Here is a 12695-nt window from a genome sequence, read left to right on the forward strand (position 1 = left end):
GGAACGATACAAACAGCGTATGGAGAAGAAGAAGTCGCCAAAGCAGGAAGAGTACGATGGGCGGGATACGTTGTGAGAATGCTGGACAACAATCCCGCAAAAATAGTGTTCAATTCAAATCCGGCCGGTACAAGACGAAGGGGAGCGCAATGACCTAGGTGGTTTGACCCTGAGACGAGACTTGCGAAGACGATCTTCTTTTTCTGTGTTTGCTTAGTTTTTTCTTATTCCAATTTGTGTTTATACCAATCATGCGCAAGCCGTTCAAACCCTCACATGAAAAGGCGGTGACATTAACGTTATTATAAAGTAATACAAATCTTAAAAGTGTATTTTCATATAATTGAAAACAAGTTTATTTATGATTGGGACAATCGATTAGAGACAAAACAGTTACTGTAACAGAACTTTCATATACATTATAATGGAAACTTAAAATCGATGCATCGCTCAACTTAAAATCGAATACAGAGAGTTGCGCGAAGAGACTTCTTTGGATAATTGTTCTTCTTCGTCTTTGAAAATAACCCTTGTCTGTATTGCTGGTCTGTTCGATAGTAGATGGTTTAAGATAGGTAGATGGTTTAACATTTCGAAAGGTAGATTTGGTTTCGCTCTTCGCGCAACTCTTCATTCATTCACTCTGGGGTTCTCAATTTTCAATCAGGTATTCAACCTCATATACCTCTTCGTCGCCACCGTCGCACTCCACTTGTTCAAACGAGGCACTATGTTCCATTTCAATAGGTTCATCGTGTACTGGACCACTCGAGGGATGGTCTTGGTCTTCATAACTAGGCTCGTTTTGTATTCTCGCTTGTAGTAGCATTTTCTCCCTCATAAGCAGCTGTTTAGACGTTTCATCTAGATTTTCTAGGGATGTAGTGATTATCTTCACATCGGTTGCTCTTTGCAAGGCATTCGTAAAATTGATCAGTGCTCGGTTTTTTGTTTTTATTTCTTCGAGAAGTGCACTGGCTGAATCGTGCTCCTCGCCACGTTTAAACATTTTAGCCTTTTTTTGGCCCATAGGCCTTGGTGACTGCTTACTTGTTGTCGGAACAAGAACTTCATCATCGCTTAATAGTTGTTTCGATTCTCCTAATTGATCATCACCTACAAGCAGAGTTTATTACCTTAGGCTGCATTTTCTACGAAATACAGTGACTAATAAATGTATGATAAAATATCATAAATCTTTGATATTTAAATGATCAATCTAAAACAAAAGGGTACAATGAGTGAAATACATACATAAATAATCTATATCCTGTCCTGTAGTCAGTCAATCAGTCTCGAAGTAAGTCAGTCAGGTAGTAATGTTTTGTTTCAAGTGATTTCCTATAAGAATATAAATAAACGATTTCAAATAGTGTTATTGTAATTTTCACGAAAGATTAGACTTTCATGACGAAATTGAGAAGATGCCAATAATGTACTGATGGTACATTTTCAAACACCATTTACCTTTCATCCTTGATTTAGTCACTGCCAGCCAGTGCTGTAAACATTCGACACTTTGCGCGACGTTCGTTTCGTTGCCATGGTCAGCAGTCACAGCACGAGCTTTAGAATGAACGTCGACAAACACAAAAAAGTGTCAATTGAATATCGATGACATTTGCATAAATCATAAGTTTTCCATAGAATTCAAACATCGGAACAAAACAACATGGATAGTTTGATGTTGCCTGTTATGTCAAATGTAATACACATACAGTGAAAGCAGAACAAAAACAAACAAAACCGTAATGTTTCCTAGCGAAGCTATCGTGGTCAGTGGCATTCGATTGACATTATTTTTTTCGACATTCGTTTGATCGCTTTGATTGCCCCACCTTACTCTACTAAAAAAATGCTAAAAGAAATTCTACACGCCTCGAGCTGGATTATCGAAATTCATGCATTTTGCCTTATGAAAGGTGGAACGATTATAGCAATATGAACGCTTTATGTATTGTTTTAGCATCACTGCGATGTTGTCGATTTAAGCAGCAAATTAGGCTGATACAAATATTAATTTTCTTTTATGTCACCCCCCCCCCCTTAAAAAATCCGAAAATTTTAAAGGGGAGAAAAAAAAAGATTCATGTTTTTTTTAACATAAGTTGGATTTTTCAAATTTTTAAAGTAAAAAACAGGTTAAATTATGATCCGAAGGACAATGGAAAAAAGTTTAACAACTATCATTAGAAATAAAATTCCAAAAAATAACTTTTTTTCCATTTTTATTTTTTTGTTCCTTATTTACTTTTATCCCCCCCCGTACCTTCCGAATGGTCTCGGACATAAAAGAAAATTATTATTTGTATCAGCCTTATATTCTATAAAAATAAAAATGGAGTGGTATGTCACGAAATAACTTGAGAACAGGACACCCGATTTGCCCAATTGTTTCACTATTGTCTTCTTGAAGGGTTCCGACGTGTTCGTGTGACGAAAAAGTTTAGGGAAGTTGTCCGAAAATTTGGTAAAACGGGGGAGTACTAATATGTCATTTTGTATAAGAGATTCCATTATATTTTTCAACAGCCTACTTGATGACTTGATGGCGGGACCACTAGTGCTAAATAAGTAAGATACCATCAGTGCACACCATTCCGCTCATTTAAGGGGAGTTATGTGTTTAAATGTTTATAATAAAATAACTATTGAGTCGATCAATACGTTGGGGTAGAAAGAAAGAGCCGCGAGTTCCTTCCTTGACCCTAACTGCCCATAATCGCATAACAGTCCCATTTGAATTTTTACCACTTTTGAGTTAGCTTCATGAATAGTGTTAATTTTTAGTGTTCTTTTCAAAATCAATTTCAAAATTTTATTTTTGTATGGACAAAATGCGAAAAAAAATACCAAACCAGTTGCGTCCCATATGGAAAGTACCCGCATAACAGTCCCATTAGTTTATTACAAAAAGATTGAAACAAATCTACTCCCGTTAGGGTTTTTAGACTTTTGCACTGTGATTTGCATTCCTACAAAAGTATAAAAAGTACAATAACGGTGGTAGTAATGATTATATATAACAAATTTGCTTATTCTTATGACTTCTAATTCCTTCTTTACTTCCCTGAAGGGGTAAAATTTAAAGAATTTTGTTCTTGCAAGCATCAACTATAGCAAAATTAATTAAATATGTATTCTCTCTAAGTCAATGATACCGCTGACTATCTGTCGCCCTCTGATCTATGATCAACTTACTCACCGGCAGGATCATCATCTAACGGTATGTAATGGCAGTTTTTTCGTACACCGGAAGATTTGGAATTGTCAGTAAAATTTCCATGATCAAACGGATTGTTTGTAGTACCTAATCTTGCTCATCTAATCAACATACGGGAACATTATCCAGGAATTCCTTCATCATCATTAAGCTGTCCAAAACTGCTCGTTTTACTACCTTGACATGTTGCAAATTCAACACCCACGTGCTGTGAGTGGATTCAGCAAACAGTCCGTTTAGTGCGGCCGCAATGAATGAATCGCGTTTGACTACAAAAATACTCGGATAACGAGTCCCATTTGTTCTAATTCCCTAATTTGGCAATTAAAAACAAAAGATTTAATTTTTTTTAGTTGTTAGCAATTATTAGCTAGACGAAATATGCAATCATGTTTAGAAGCCTTTTTCTCGACATGATGATTTTTATTATAGGACTGTATTGCGAGTATGGGCAGCTAACCCTTTACGTAATTGCTGATCTCATTACCTATGTACTTACTTATGCTGGTGTTCACATGCCTTCGCTTCTTCAGATGACGTACTTCTTCTTGCATCTTGTACTTTGGTTCATCCTTCAAAATATCATAACATGACTGAATTTTGAATGTTTTTGATTTAGTATCACTTAAAAACATGTCCCTAGCTTTTTGCGCACGATCTTCGGCAGAGGTTCCACTGGCATTTAGTTTATTTACAAAACTAACGCAGCTGCTGTACTTGGATACAAGGGCGCTTAAATGTTGAAAACGCTGCCTGAGACCATCAGCAGTCCGGCCACTTAGTGATGGCATAATCTTTTCCGCATGGTTTTTGACTGTGGTCCAAAAGTCGCTTCGTTGTTGGTCTGTCCCTTTAATAGGGTCCTTGGACACCCATAACCAAGACCGACAAATCTGTTCATCTTCGGCTGTAGTGAAATTCTTTCCCCGCTTTAATTCCATAGCTGAAAAAAAAAATACAAGCAGTTAATTATAATAATAATTGCACAAGTAATCATGGTGTTCAACTCCCTGGTCTTGGAATCATATTTTCCAGGGGGCGATGATTTTGAATAGGGTAACGTATATAACTTGGACATGCATATAATTTGGACAGTCTGGTCGTTCTATGCTCATTTCCATTGAGATGGTGAGGTATATATGTATGGGAAATCCTGTATTGCATTATCAATACACTATGCTACTTATTAATGATGATCATTTTCATACCAATTCTAAATTGGCTTTAAAAATATCAAAATCGTAAATTGTACCAACAGAACATCTGTGAAACCTATGAATGCAAGAAGACGTACATTTCATGAACATACATTGAATGCAATAAGGGATGGTACACAAATTATGTCACGCTAAATTTCAACTTTTTTGACCCCCCCCCCCCTTTGTCACATTTTTTGTATGAGTCCTCAGAAATTTGTGTAAGACTTGTCACGCTTGGCTTGACCACCTCCCCCCCCACCTTAGAGCGTGACGTAATTTGTGCATGACCCCTAATAGCGCTCAGAATTGACATTCATAAAAAGATTAAAAGTGGCAATATGGTACAATATGTCTAAAATTGAAGCTAGGTTCATCTAAAACCTTAAAATGAGTATATAAGGTATAAAATAGGTGATGTCCAAAATAGGTTAGGGTTCATTCATTTCTTTCATAACGCCGAAAACGACCACTTTTGACACCCACCCACCCCTTCGTAACGCTTTTTGTATGAACATTCTACAAATTTTGTATGAGCCGTAACATCGTGAGTACACCCACCCACCCCCTTCAGCGTTATGAAATTTGTGAATAAGCCCTTACGGTATTTATTCAGTTGATATAATTTGGTCATTTGATGAAACACACTGGAATGTCGCATGCATGCATACTTGCAGGCGTTTCTCGTGGATCTGATGATATTCGCTTGCATTAAATGGAATTATTGATTATCACTAATTTACACATCCAATAAGTGAAAAAATGCATAAGTCATATGGAGACTCTTAAAACTTCATGATATGATCGTCTTTTTAAGAAACAATTGAATGGATATTGAGATACCGCCCTGTCCAAATTATATTTGCATGAGGGTGTCCAAAATGTATATTTGATGTCCAAAATGTATAACAGACAGGCCGCTTAAAAACGCTATTTTGGAAGCTAATGCTACAGTTTTTAAACTTTTTCTCTTCAGAAACTCAAAGCACAATGAGACATTAAGCATACATAAGTATAGTATAGTATAAGTAACATAACGTAATAAAATATTAGTATCTAATGCAGTTAATCAATCGCCGTTACCAGACATATCCTTAGCCTGTCCAAAATACATAATTTACCCTACAGGCGAAGCTTGTTATAACGACATCGCAAGGGACCGTCGTAATATAGAAAAGTCGTTATAAGGAATAGGTTCAACATCAATAGATTTTTAAAGGGACCGAAAAATGTCGCTATAGAGTGCTATTGTCGCTATAAAAGTTGACGTTATAAAAAGCTTCGACTGTATTTGATCGCTGTATTTTGTTGATTAGAGTTTGCATGAGCTTTAAAACAATGCAAAGTTTTTAATACAATAATCAGAATTTGTGGATATTGGGATATAGTGATCCTTTTCAAACTACTGCATAATACGATTACCATTCATTGAAATCATTTATACTTCAGGACAATAAAATTTTAAGCTGATGAGAAGAATACCTACAAACTGAGGGTGGGTTAAGATCACAATCAGACCCTTGAATGTGCAATGTGGATTAGTATATGAGGTTCCTAATGGAATGCATTGAGGGGTTTGTCCACAGATATTTTTTTGATAAGTTGATAAGTTGATGTTCTATTTATGCATGAAATTCTTCACGAAAAGTCACAACAGGGCGCATGCACCGGGTTGGCGATAGGAGTAAAAGGAGATAAATAGCATCTGCTTAAAATAATAGAGCAAAAAGACGCTCTATGATTAGGTAATGTGAGCGATCTTCTATGATGTTTCAGTACTATAAAGTTCTTCACTCACTGGGAATTCTTGCCTTGATAGTATTAATAGTGATGAACAAAAAAAGAAATCTAATACTTAATAAGTATAATGTAGCTTCACTGTAACAATAAATAAAATAAAATTATTTGTCTTGACTTGACAAGCTTTTGAAGACAATCAATGTGAGAAAGAATTACCGATTAGAAAATCCACATCAGCTCAGCCTATACATATACAAATGTTGGTCATAGGATAAATTACTGGAGCAAATCTTATTATATAAAATTATTCCTGGAGAAACTCCGAAGGAAGTCCTGAAAAAACTCCGAAGTAAAAAATGAAGAAATTCTTGGGGGTATGCTCGGAGTGATTCCCGGCAGAGGATTTTCCAGAGAAAGTCTGGAGGAATTCCTGCAGGAACTCCGTAGGAATTGCTGCAGAAACTCTGAAAATATTCTTGGAGAAATTCCCGAAGGAACTCTTAAGGAATTCCTGGAGGAATTTTAGAGGAACGACAAAGGAATTCCTGGAAAAGCTCGAAAATTATTCATGGAGAAACTCCGAAGGAAGCCCTGCAGAAACTCCGAAGTAACTCTTGAATGACTTCCGAAGAAATTCTTAGGGGTAAGCTCTGAGTAACTCTGGAGGAACTCCCGGCAGAACTCTTGAGGATTTTTCAGAGGACGTCTGGAAGAATTCCTGGAGGAACTTTTAAAGGAACACCAAAGGAATTCCTGGAAAAACTCGAAAATTATTCCTGAAGTAACTCCGAAGGAAATCCTGGAGAAACTTCGAAGTAAATCTTGAAAGACTTCCGAAGAAATTCTTGGGGTTATGCACGAAGTATCTCTGGAGGAACTCCCGGCAGAACTCTTGAGAATTTTCCAGAGGAAGTCTGGAAGAACTCCTGGAGGAAGTTTAAAAGGAACACCAAAGGAATTCCTGGAAAAAATCAAAAATTATTCCTGGAGAAACTCCGAAAGAAGTCCTGAAGAAACTCCGAAGTAAATCTTGTAGGAATTCCGAAGAAATTCTTGGGGGTATGCTCGGAGTAACTCTGGAGGAACTCCCGGCAGAACTCTTGAGGATTTTCCAGAGGAAGTCTGGAAGAATTCTTGGAGGAACTTTTAAAGGAACACCAAAGGAATTCCTAGAAAAACTCAAAAATTATTCCTGGAGAAACTCCGAAAGAAGTCTTGGAGAAACTCTGAAGTAAATCTTGTAGGAATTCCGAAGAAATTCTTGGAGAAACTCCGAAGTAAATCTTGTAGGAATTCCGAAGAAATTCTTGGGGGCATGCTCGAAGTAACTCTGGAGGAACTTCCGGCAGAACTCTTGAGGATTTTCCAGAGAAAGTCTGGAAGAATTCCTGGAGGAACTTTTAGAGGAACACCAAAGGAATTCCAGGCAAAACTCAAAAATTATTCCTGGAGAAACTCCGAAAGAAGTCCTGAAGAAACTCTGAAGTAAATCTTGTAGGAATTCCGAAGAAATTCTTGGGGGTATGCTCGAAGTAACTCTGGAGGAACTCCCGGCAGAACTCTTGAGGATTTTCCAGAGGAAGTCTGGAAGAATTCTTGGAGGAACTTTTAAAAGGAACACCAAAGGAATTCCTAGAAAAACTCAAAAATTATTCCTGGAGAAACTCCGAAAGAAGTCTTGGAGAAACTCCGAAGTAAATCTTGTAGGAATTCAGAAGAAATTCTTGGGGGTATGCTCGAAGTAACTCTGGAGGAACTCCCGGCAGAACTCTTGAGGATTTTCCAAAGGAAGTCTGGAAGAATTCCTGGAGGAACTTTTAAAGGAACACCGAAGGAATTCCTGGAAAAACTCCGAAGGATTTCCGAAGAAATTCTTGGGGGTATGCTCGGAGTAACTCTGGAGGAACTCCCGGCAGAACTCTTGAGGATTTTCCAGAGGAAGTCTGGAAGAATTCTTGGAGGAACTTTTAAAGGAACACCAAAGGAATTCCTAGAAAAACTCAAAAATTATTCCTGGAGAAACTCCGAAAGAAGTCTTGGAGAAACTCTGAAGTAAATCTTGTAGGAATTCCGAAGAAATTCTTGGAGAAACTCCGAAGTAAATCTTGTAGGAATTCCGAAGAAATTCTTGGGGGCATGCTCGAAGTAACTCTGGAGGAACTTCCGGCAGAACTCTTGAGGATTTTCCAGAGAAAGTCTGGAAGAATTCCTGGAGGAACTTTTAGAGGAACACCAAAGGAATTCCAGGCAAAACTCAAAAATTATTCCTGGAGAAACTCCGAAAGAAGTCCTGAAGAAACTCTGAAGTAAATCTTGTAGGAATTCCGAAGAAATTCTTGGGGGTATGCTCGAAGTAACTCTGGAGGAACTCCCGGCAGAACTCTTGAGGATTTTCCAGAGGAAGTCTGGAAGAATTCTTGGAGGAACTTTTAAAAGGAACACCAAAGGAATTCCTAGAAAAACTCAAAAATTATTCCTGGAGAAACTCCGAAAGAAGTCTTGGAGAAACTCCGAAGTAAATCTTGTAGGAATTCAGAAGAAATTCTTGGGGGTATGCTCGAAGTAACTCTGGAGGAACTCCCGGCAGAATTCTTGATGATTTTCCAGAGGACGTCTAGAAGAATTCATGCAGGAACTCTGTAGGAATTGCTGCAGAAACTCTGAAAATATTCTTGTAGAAATTCCCATAGAAACTCTTAAGAAATTTCCGGAGGAACTTTTAAAGGAACGACAAAGGAATTCCTGGAAAAATTCGAAAATTATTCCTGGAGAAACTCCGAAGGAAGTCCTGCAGAAACTCCGAAGTAAATCTTGAAGAAATTCTTGGGGGTATGCATGGAGTAACTCTGCAGAATTCCTGGAAAAAATCAAAAATTATTCCTGGACAAACTCCGAAAGAAGTCCTGAAGAAACTCCGAAGTAAATCTTGTAGGAATTCCGAAGAAATTCTTGGGGGTATGCTCGGAGTAACTCTGGAGGAACTCCCGGCAGAACTCTTGAGGATTTTCCAGAGGAAGTCTGGAAGAATTCTTGGAGGAACTTTTAAAGGAACACCAAAGGAATTCCTAGAAAAACTCAAAAATTATTCCTGGAGAAACTCCGAAAGAAGTCTTGGAGAAACTCTGAAGTAAATCTTGTAGGAATTCCGAAGAAATTCTTGGAGAAACTCCGAAGTAAATCTTGTAGGAATTCCGAAGAAATTCTGGGGGGTATGCACGAAGTAACTCTGGAGGAACTTCCGGCAGAACTCTTGAGGATTTTCCAGAGAAAGTCTGGAAGAATTCCTGGAGGAACTTTTAGAGGAACACCAAAGGAATTCCAGGCAAAACTCAAAAATTATTCCTGGAGAAACTCCGAAAGAAGTCCTGAAGAAACTCTGAAGTAAATCTTGTAGGAATTCCGAAGAAATTCTTGGGGGTATGCTCGAAGTAACTCTGGAGGAACTCCCGGCAGAACTCTTGAGGATTTTCCAGAGGAAGTCTGGAAGAATTCTTGGAGGAACTTTTAAAAGGAACACCAAAGGAATTCCTAGAAAAACTCAAAAATTATTCCTGGAGAAACTCCGAAAGAAGTCTTGGAGAAACTCCGAAGTAAATCTTGTAGGAATTCAGAAGAAATTCTTGGGGGTATGCTCGAAGTAACTCTGGAGGAACTCCCGGCAGAACTCTTGAGGATTTTCCAAAGGAAGTATGGAAGAATTCCTGGAGGAACTTTTAAAGGAACACCGAAGGAATTCCTGGAAAAACTCCGAAGGATTTCCGAAGAAATTCTTGGGGGTATGCTCGGAGTAACTCTGGAGGAACTCCCGGCAGAATTCTTGATGATTTTCCAGAGGACGTCTAGAAGAATTCCTGCAGGAACTCTGTAGGAATTGCTGCAGAAACTTTGAAAATATTCTTGTAGAAATTCCCATAGAAACTCTTAAGAAATTCCCGGAGGAACTTTTAAAGGAACGACAAAGGAATTCCTGGAAAAATTCGAAAATTATTCCTGGAGAAACTCCGAAGGAAGTCCTGCAGAAACTCCGAAGTAAATCTTGAAGAAATTCTTGGGGGTATGCATGGAGTAACTCTGGAGGAATTTCCGGCAAAACTCTTGAGGATTTTCCAGAGGAAGTCTGGAAGAATTCCTGGAGGAACTTCGTAGGAATTGCTGCAGAAACTCTGAAAATATTCTTGTAGAAATTCCCATAGAAATTCTTAAGAAATTCCTGGAGGAACTTTAAGAGGAACGACAAAGGAATTCCTGGAAAAACTCAAAAATTATTCCTGGAGAAACTCCGAAGGAAGCCCTGAAGAAACTCCGAAGTAAATCTTGTAGGAATTCCGAAGAAATTCTTGGGGGTATGCTCGGAGTAACTCTGGAAGAATTCCCGGCAGAACTCTTGAGGAATTTCCAGAGGAAGTCTGGAAGAATTCCTGCAGGAACTCCGAAATTTTCAGAGGGAAGAATTTCCAGAAGAACGACATTCCGTGGAGAAATACCTGGTGTAAAATCCCAAACACTCCAGGTGGAAATCTCCGAATAAATTCTCTGAATAAATCCCCGAAGGAATTTCTGGATAAAATGTCTGGAGGAATTTCATAATGAAATCGCCGAAGGAATTTCTAGACAAAATCCCCGAAAACATTCATGCTGCAAATCCCTAGAAACATTCTCGGATGAATTCTCTGAAAAAAGCCCCGAAGCAATTTCCGGAAAAATGCCTGAAGTTTCCGAAAGAATTCCTGTATAAATCCCCAGAAGAATTCCTGGAAAAAAAAACTCGGAGAAATTCCTGAATGAAATCCTCGGTAGGATTTCTAGAGGAAATCCACGGAGGTATTCCTGGAGAAAAATCCCGACGGAAGGAAATCCTGGAAAAACTCAAAAATTATTCCTGGAGAAACTCCGAAGGAAGTCCTGGAGAAACTCCGAAGTAAATCTTGAAGGAATTCCGAAGAAATTCTTGGGGGTATGCTCGAAGTAACTCTGGAAGAATTCCCGGCAGAACTCTTGAGGAATTCCCAGAGGAAGTCTGGAAGAATTCCTGCAGTAACTCCGAAATTGTCAGAGGGAAGAATTTCCAGAAGAACGACATTCCGTGGAGAAATTCCTGGTGTAAAATCCCAAACACTCCTGGTGGAAATCTCCGAATAAATTCTCTGAATAAATCCCCGAAGGGATTTCTGGATAAAATGTCTGGAGGAATTTCATAATGAAATCGCCGAAGGAATTTCTAGACAAAATCCCCGAAAACATTCATGCTGCAAATCATAAGAAACATTCTCGGATGAATTCTCTGAAAAAAAGCCCCGAAGCAATTTCCGGAAAAATGCCTGAAGTTTCCGAAAGAATTCCTGTATAAATCCCCAGAAGAATTCCTGAAAAAAAACCCGGAGAAATTCCTGAATGAAATCCTCGGTAGGATTTCTAGAGGAAATCCACGGAGGTATTCCTGGAGAAAAATCCCGACGGAAGGAAATCCACCACCAAAGGAAATCCTGGAAAAACTCAAAAATTATTCCTGGAGAAACTCCGAAGGAAGCCCTGAAGAAACTCCGAAGTAAATCTTGTAGGAATTCCGAAGAAATTCTTGGGGGTATGCTCGGAGTAACTCTGGAAGAATTCCCGGCAGAACTCTTGAGGAATTTCCAGAGGAAGTCTGGAAGAATTCCTGCAGGAACTCCGAAATTTTCAGAGGGAAGAATTTCCAGAAGAACGACATTCCGTGGAGAAATTCCTGGTGTAAAATCCCAAACACTCCTGGTGGAAATCTCCGAATAAATTCTCTGAATAAATCCCCGAAGGAATGTCTGTTTAAAATGTCTGGAGGAATTTCATAATGAAATCGCCAAAGGTATTTCTAGACAAAATCCCCGAAAACATTCATGCTGCAAATCAATAGAAACATTCTCGGATGAATTCTCTGAAAAAAGCCCCGAAGCAATTTCCCCAGAATTCCTGAAAAAACCCCGGAGAAATTCCTGAATGAAATCCTCGGAGGGATTTCTAGAGGAAACCCCGGAGGTATTCCTGGAGAAAATTCTTGATGGAAGGAAATCCACGGAGGGATTCCTGGTAGAAATGATTTTCTGGAGGAAATCCTGAGAATTCCTGGTGCAAATCGACGGAAGAATTTGGAAGAAATTCACTAAGAAATTTCTGAAGAAACTACTTACCCGACGGAATTCCTGGATTAAATCCCTGGCGTAACTCTTGCAGCACCTTTTCACTTCGATGACTTTCCGCGACGGCGATGACGGAAAAAGAGATTCCACAATGTCATGTGCTTTGCAAAGCACCACGCACCAACGGAAAACCTCGTAAGGAACTGTCATCGCGTGCGTGAAAAAAAGCAAAAATATCTCTCTCCTTGTTTTTCTGTGTCAAATCAGATTTGGAACAGCTCAAATCCTGTTCCAAATCCGACCAAAAATGGACCAGGCAGTTAGCCTGTTCCAAAAAAATAGACCAGAAAACTGGTATAAAATAAAATTGGAACATAATTTGCAACACCGGTGCAAGCTCCGATCTTGAAAGTGGTCCAAAAATTT

At 38.7% G+C, this 12695-nt stretch overlaps 1 long non-coding RNA gene across 1 annotated transcript; it reads right to left on the minus strand.

The window, feature by feature from the left end:
• Positions 1 to 897: 897 nt before the first annotated feature.
• LOC110675866 lies at positions 898 to 12458 on the minus strand. Its single transcript, XR_002499862.1, has 4 exons — positions 12321 to 12458; positions 3723 to 4166; positions 1255 to 1341; positions 898 to 1116 (listed from the first exon to the last, which is right to left on the minus strand). It is a non-coding gene; the product is annotated as an uncharacterized LOC110675866 (long non-coding RNA).
• Between the last annotated feature and the right edge of the window lie 237 nt (positions 12459 to 12695).

Source organism: Aedes aegypti, chromosome 2 (genome assembly GCF_002204515.2).
Source record: "Aedes aegypti strain LVP_AGWG chromosome 2, AaegL5.0 Primary Assembly, whole genome shotgun sequence".
NCBI classification, from domain to species: domain Eukaryota; kingdom Metazoa; phylum Arthropoda; class Insecta; order Diptera; family Culicidae; genus Aedes; species Aedes aegypti.